The following is a 6553-nucleotide window of genomic DNA, read 5'->3' as shown; positions in this document are numbered from 1 at the left end:
TTTCTGTGTATATATTATAACTGCCTCTGTAACATGTTTTAAAATCACATGGATGTTGGGGTATAATGAAGACTATTTGTGATTATTGTGTGGTTTGCAGGCATGTGCTCATTTATTATTCATAAAAAAACATGATACGCCTGTAATAGCTGGCAATTTAAACCTTCATTGCACGGTTGTTTGAATGAATATGATTAACCAATTAATTTGTCAAAGCAACGAGTTTATGTTCAAAGTATTTTCCATCGAAGAGTTTGGTCGTATTTTGTATTAAATTAAATTAAGAATTACCTAAGTATTATCAACCCCGGGACTTCAACGGAAAACTAACGAATAATATCTGAAAAGTGTAGTAATAAACAAAATATGGACTTTCGCCTTTGTATAATAAGACTTGGATAATAATATATTGAATCTACAGTATATCTACACTCACGTAGTTTGGAAACAACCAACAATTGTCTAAACTGGATAGAATAACTCAGATCAATGAGGGGATGATATATGTACTGCAAGGTGTGGTACAAGAAGAGAATCCTGGCTTCACTGCCACACGATAACAATCTCTGGTATTACCGGGAAGTGATTATACATCATTTGCAAGCAAACGTCCGCCGAAATCTCGCCGACAACCAGAGAGCAACGCTATTTGTCCCTCTTCAAACGGTGTTCTATTCTCTGCAATCATAAATTCTCTGAAATAAACATACAAAAAATTCAAACGTTTTGATCTTTGAGTTTTGATAACTCTGCTACCGTTGATATTTTCAGATAGCGCAGTGACATGTATTTGCGCGGTGAAATTATCACATGGGTTGGTATGTGAGTGTGGCTCATTTAAAAACAACTTACATCACTTCTTGGGTGTATGCCTTAAGGACCATATATCATTTTCTCACTAATATGAGTACTTATTGAAATATGTTTGTCAATGGTTTGTTTATCCTTTAGTTTTAGTTTTACTACACTTTTACTAATATTGGGTATTGATTGTATCTGTTGTTTCTAACTTTTCTTTGTTGACATGTGTCAATTCTTATAATTTACATATGCTCGTCCCATATCAGCAAAAACCCTCACTAAGGCTTATTTTTTATTATCGGGATTTATTGATTATTTTTGTGAATGCACATTGTGATGAACAGATGTTCCAAATGGTATTACCGACTACGCATGCGCCCAAGGTATGTAAATGCGTGCATTCGTTTAGGGATAAACTGAAAATATAAATTGTAATTGGTAAGGGTGCAATAAAACTGTTCACTTGATTTGGGTTTAAATATGTCTTCTGTTATTACTCTTATTAACCCTGACTTTTAAACGCCAAAGTTTACTTGTATCACATTTCACAATACTAACTCGTAAAATGTGTTGCACGTTTTCCCAGCAGTGTTGATCTATGTTCTGTTACATCTAGGGCGGGTCCGTGTTTACGTTCACTGACACGTGATACATACATACCACCCTTTACTATTTTCCCGAGCATATATTGTATTGTGATGCATTCCCACCGTAACTAAAGTATTATGGTTAACTAGAGTTTCGCCCTCCACGTGGTTCTATATCGTCGCCCATCCAACGTATGGTTAATCAGACGTATGCTATTTTTCATCAATTCAAAGTTAAGTCCTACAAGCGGAGCCCAATTACAGAAGGGAAGGAATTAAAAAAATAATTAATAATTAAAAGGGAACACTAAACTATTGTAATCGTGATGAAGTAGTCCTATCTTTACGGAAGCGTAATGGTACTAGTACCACACTCTTAGCAAAAAATTGTTGACGTTATAAGAATTTTTTCTCGTTATAACGATTTTATTCTCGTTATAACGAGTTTTTGGTAGAGAATGGAACATTATTGGTAGCAAAATAAGTCGTATGGGTTTCTTTCTACCTTATACAACTTAAACTCACTCGTTATAACGAGATTATTTTGCTAAGAGTATGGCACCAATACGATTCCGTATCTCTGCTTCTAATGGAAAAAAAATAAATATTTTTTCTCTGAACGCCCTCCATATTGTTGCTGTGATATTTTTGGTACAATGTCCAACCCTGTATGCAAACAGTATTGTAGAATATTTGCGCCTCATGAATGACAACGCGTTAACATCATCATATCGAATACAGTAGAAGCGCTTTGTAGACTGAGCCAAGCATCAAGAGAATGCTTTCTATGTGCTATGTGGGTTACATGATATTAAATTAATATCAAGGTCAGCAAATATACCTACTGATCGTCATATTCATAAGTGGTTGATCACATTGGATTTTTCTGAAAAATGAGATGATCCAGCATTTATTGGGATCAATATTAATCTCAATGACTTGCACAATTAGGCCAAAGGTGTGATATCGAAGTGCAATTGCTATAAATATTTTATATCTGTCAGCGTATATGAACAGATTTGAATGAGAAGTGGCGGGCGACATCTCGTTAATGTACACAATAAAAAAAAAACTAAAGGTCTGAAGAGTGAGCCTTGGGAATGTCTTAAGGAACACTTGATTGATGTCCATCAAAGACAACCCCGTGCTTCCTGTCATACGAGTACGAACCTAGGAAAGAGCAAAGGTTGCCATGCAAACCATAAAATAATAATTACTGTTCTACAGAATTAAAAGCACAGAAAACTGTATTAGAGTTCGTATTGTCATAGAGTCTACCATTCACATTGTATGCATACTGCTTGTCGAGGGTTTTTTTTTGCGGGTATGTTATTTATTTATTTTTTGCCATGTCGACACAAGATTGCGACTATATTTCCTGTAAAAAAAAACCTGCAAAGCCATGTCACCTCGTACACAAAATCGACATTTCAAGACAGTTTTCATCGGTGCAGATAGTTTGGAATATACATTGTATACAGTCTCATGCTTCCTTGTTCGTAGTTACTTACAATCATGTCTGCGGAAATTACATTGCATGTATTAGTAATTCGTCTGTACGTAAACATTAAAAAAGCTTATATCACCCCATCCCTCCATTCGTTCAGTAAACGAAGCTGTCACGCAACCTGTGCCGCAACTAAACACGCAAAGCCTTTGCCAGGGACTCGAGGGATAAACAGCCGTTTCAGCCGTGTGCACCTTCATTAGGAATTCGGTTTTTCGCAATAATATGAATTTACTTGATATCAAGTTTGAAAAAAACGTACACAATTAACACAGGGTAGGAATAATAAGTGACGATCTAGTCAAGACATATTACAGTTATTTGATGACTAACAACCTTTAATGTGGGTGACCATTCCAAACATTTATTATTGGATTTCTCAAGTAATAAACAAGATCACGTAATTATGTAAATCCCGTTCGCGTTCACGCGACAATAAATGACTGGAGTATATTGCACAATTTTAGCCAGGCTCTCAGTCACAGTTAGTCAATACAGAATACAGTTGCACACCTTTGACAATAACATTCTTGGTCTGGTAAGAGGTTTGCCCTTGGGACATGCGGGGAGATGGGTCATACAGTAAACAACTTAATTTAAGCCAGCTTCCTCAGTAGATAATACAGTCGTCCATCCCTCGGCAGTTATAGAATATCCGCCTCAAAGCCCTACCCGGTGATTAACTCCCATTCACATGATATTTATACATTATAATATAATTTTGTCTCAAGTTTAATTCTCTATTTCTCGATAGTCTGATTACTAGAGCAGAAAACGTAAATGACGTTTCTGTGCATCATTGACCTCAACATGCAAATAAGCTTATCGAATTCAAATATGGCGGAGATGAGAAGTTACTCATGCGTCGACTCCTCAATCATTTCATGCTTACTACAGGAAATTGAGTTTTCGTGAATATTGTATTCCCTATCCCTAGTAATCACACTTAATGAACCGTTCTTCAATTATTTATTTAAAACTTTGGCAATACTTTTGTTGATTTGAATGTGAATGTTCGAGAAAATGTCATCGTCCAAGGTCGGTAGACTATTTTAACACACACGATGTTGTTATCAATCATGAACTAATGTACAGGGCTATGTTGGTTATTATAGTTTTTGACAAGTATCTATATATGAATATATGAGGTAGTTTGAGATTGCAGCGACCCTGTGACTCGGAAGTCATAAATTTGATATGTCAACTATGACAGGAAATAATATTCCGGAAAGGTCAGCCTATCTATTTGGTCAATATTATACTAATTAAATCTATGTGTTTTCATGCATTTGTTTTCTTTTTTTATTGCAGGGGGTATTTTCATGAGTAGTATTTACACCTGTGCTATCCATATAAAAAGTACAATGAATCATGCCACACACATCCCCACTAGTAACATATTCCATCACATCTCGCGTGAAGTCATCTCACTTAAACTTAGCAGTGCTTGGTGATCATCATCCAGATAATGTAATCCTCATGTAACTGCAATATTGTAATTTTCCTGAATTTGCATATCCCTAAATTGAGTTGGATAAATTATCTACTGTTACCATTCGACAATGCTGAAAGCAAAGTATTATACTAAACGCCATTACAATATCTTTAGTATTCCAGCAGCACGTAGTGATGAAGCTATGTCGTCACTCACAGCATATTAAGCCTATCTGGCATGCAATTTTAACGGGGCAATTAACTTCGGTCCTGCTAAGTACAGACTACTAATCGGATACCAACATCTAGAAAACCCGTACACATGATGCATTCTACAGAACTGTTTAACACAGATATGAACCTCTTCATCAAATTGTCGAGGATCTTTACTGGTGCAGCCGGTTCTCCAATAGAGATTAGTGATATGGGTCATTTACTTGTACTTATTTGATGGAGACATCTTTCTAGATTGTTTGGAAAACATACTATCACAGGGATTTATGTAGTTTAATATAACCTATGGGGCGATAATGTAATCAACATAGTTTCATCAAGAGCAATGTATTACACAAATGAGCTAGTGTGTATGACAAGCTGGCGGGAGTAAATGTAAAAATCATCGCTATTTTGTATCAGTTCGTACTACTTGAATGACTTTGAATGTATTTCTAGAGTAAACGCAAGATAAACTACAATGTCAGTGCCTTTTTTGCTATATTGATTTTTATTTTAGTATACTTGCCTATATGGGGGGGGGATTTCGTTTGATGGAGGTAGGGGACGACTGGAAGGTGTGTCTTTCTTTTATCGGGTAAAGTAGATATTACTATTCTCAGTGATTCAGTCTGTATAAATACATATTACGTTCATAACTTCAGCCCGCCAGATTTTGTTTTAAATCGAGGCTGTCACACTAGCAGAAATAATAGTACGGCCCTTGTATTGCGTTGTGGACGTGAGAAAATCGAGGTGTAAATACAATGCTTTATCGTATTATGTACTGGCCATAGGAAAGAAAACAGAGACAACTGCTGTAAATCCTCATCGCCATCAATCAAGCACATTACAATGTAATATGGTTAGGGGCAGACCAATTTTTCTACTGGAGACTGCTATATTGGAATATTCAGTCAGATTATGTTCTCGTTTGCCCTGTTTAATATGAAAATTGGTTTTACATAGGGATATGTTCACACGAGGTCATGCAACTCATTAATCTCCCGTTTTGCGTGTGTGTGTTTTTTGGACCCTGCCCTTAAGTGTTCGGAAACACTTGATGACGTAATACTGGGTTGTTGTGGGTAGAGAGCTGTCGATAATATTTGTACTGGATGTATTTCATTTTAGTTGCGCAGTGATAAGTGATTCGAGCACATAATTGGTGCAATAGATACATACATCTGGTTGTCAGGTGGGTGGAGATGTCGGTTTTTGTTACAAGCCGGCGCACTGCCTGGGGCTCGTCGAGTCTAGCCTTTCTAAACGTCTCATTTGATTTCCGGCGAGAGATGTTACCGGCCGATGTTGGACACCTGCATTAGGAATAGCTTCCGCCCACCATATTCGCACATATAAGAGGCTTCCCGTTTTAAAAAAATGGATGGGCGATTTTTAGAAATATTTCATTCACATGTACCAGACGACAATTGCTTTTTCACGTTTTTTTCCTTAAATTATGGTCGTCGTCATCGGGTATAATTGTTGTTGCTCTTCATCCACAATCTTTTTTTAAATCCTCAGCCCATCTCTAGTTTTCAAATTGGGAACTCATAATATTAATTAATTTATTTATTTATAGACACACGAAACTAGCAGCAACATAGTTTCGTTTTCATCTAACCTCAGATGAAACATGATATCCATGTCATCCTGATAATTCTGAAAATACTATACGTAATTGCACTATATACGTCGTGTAACTCAACGTGCTTTTAGAAATGAACATACAGATAGTTGTCATGGAAGTCGGTCAATCGATCTACATGTGTATAACCAATCACCGTTGTTAGATTCTGAGTAAATTGCATTTCAAATCCGACATATCCACTGTTTTTTTCTCTCTGAAGTGTTCTATTCAATCCGTAGTCACTTAAATCTTCTAAATTGATTTTTTGTCTAGTTTATGTGCTTTCGTGCATTATATAGTTACACCAAAATTGTACGTTAAACATTCTAATTGGCTTCATTAGAGAAGCGTCTCGGAGCGTACCCAATTCTGTACTTG

Source organism: Saccoglossus kowalevskii, chromosome 9 (assembly GCF_978046115.1).
Source record: "Saccoglossus kowalevskii chromosome 9, keSacKowa6.1, whole genome shotgun sequence".
NCBI lineage: Eukaryota > Metazoa > Hemichordata > Enteropneusta > Harrimaniidae > Saccoglossus > Saccoglossus kowalevskii.
Note: the sequence above shows the minus strand (reverse complement) of the source record.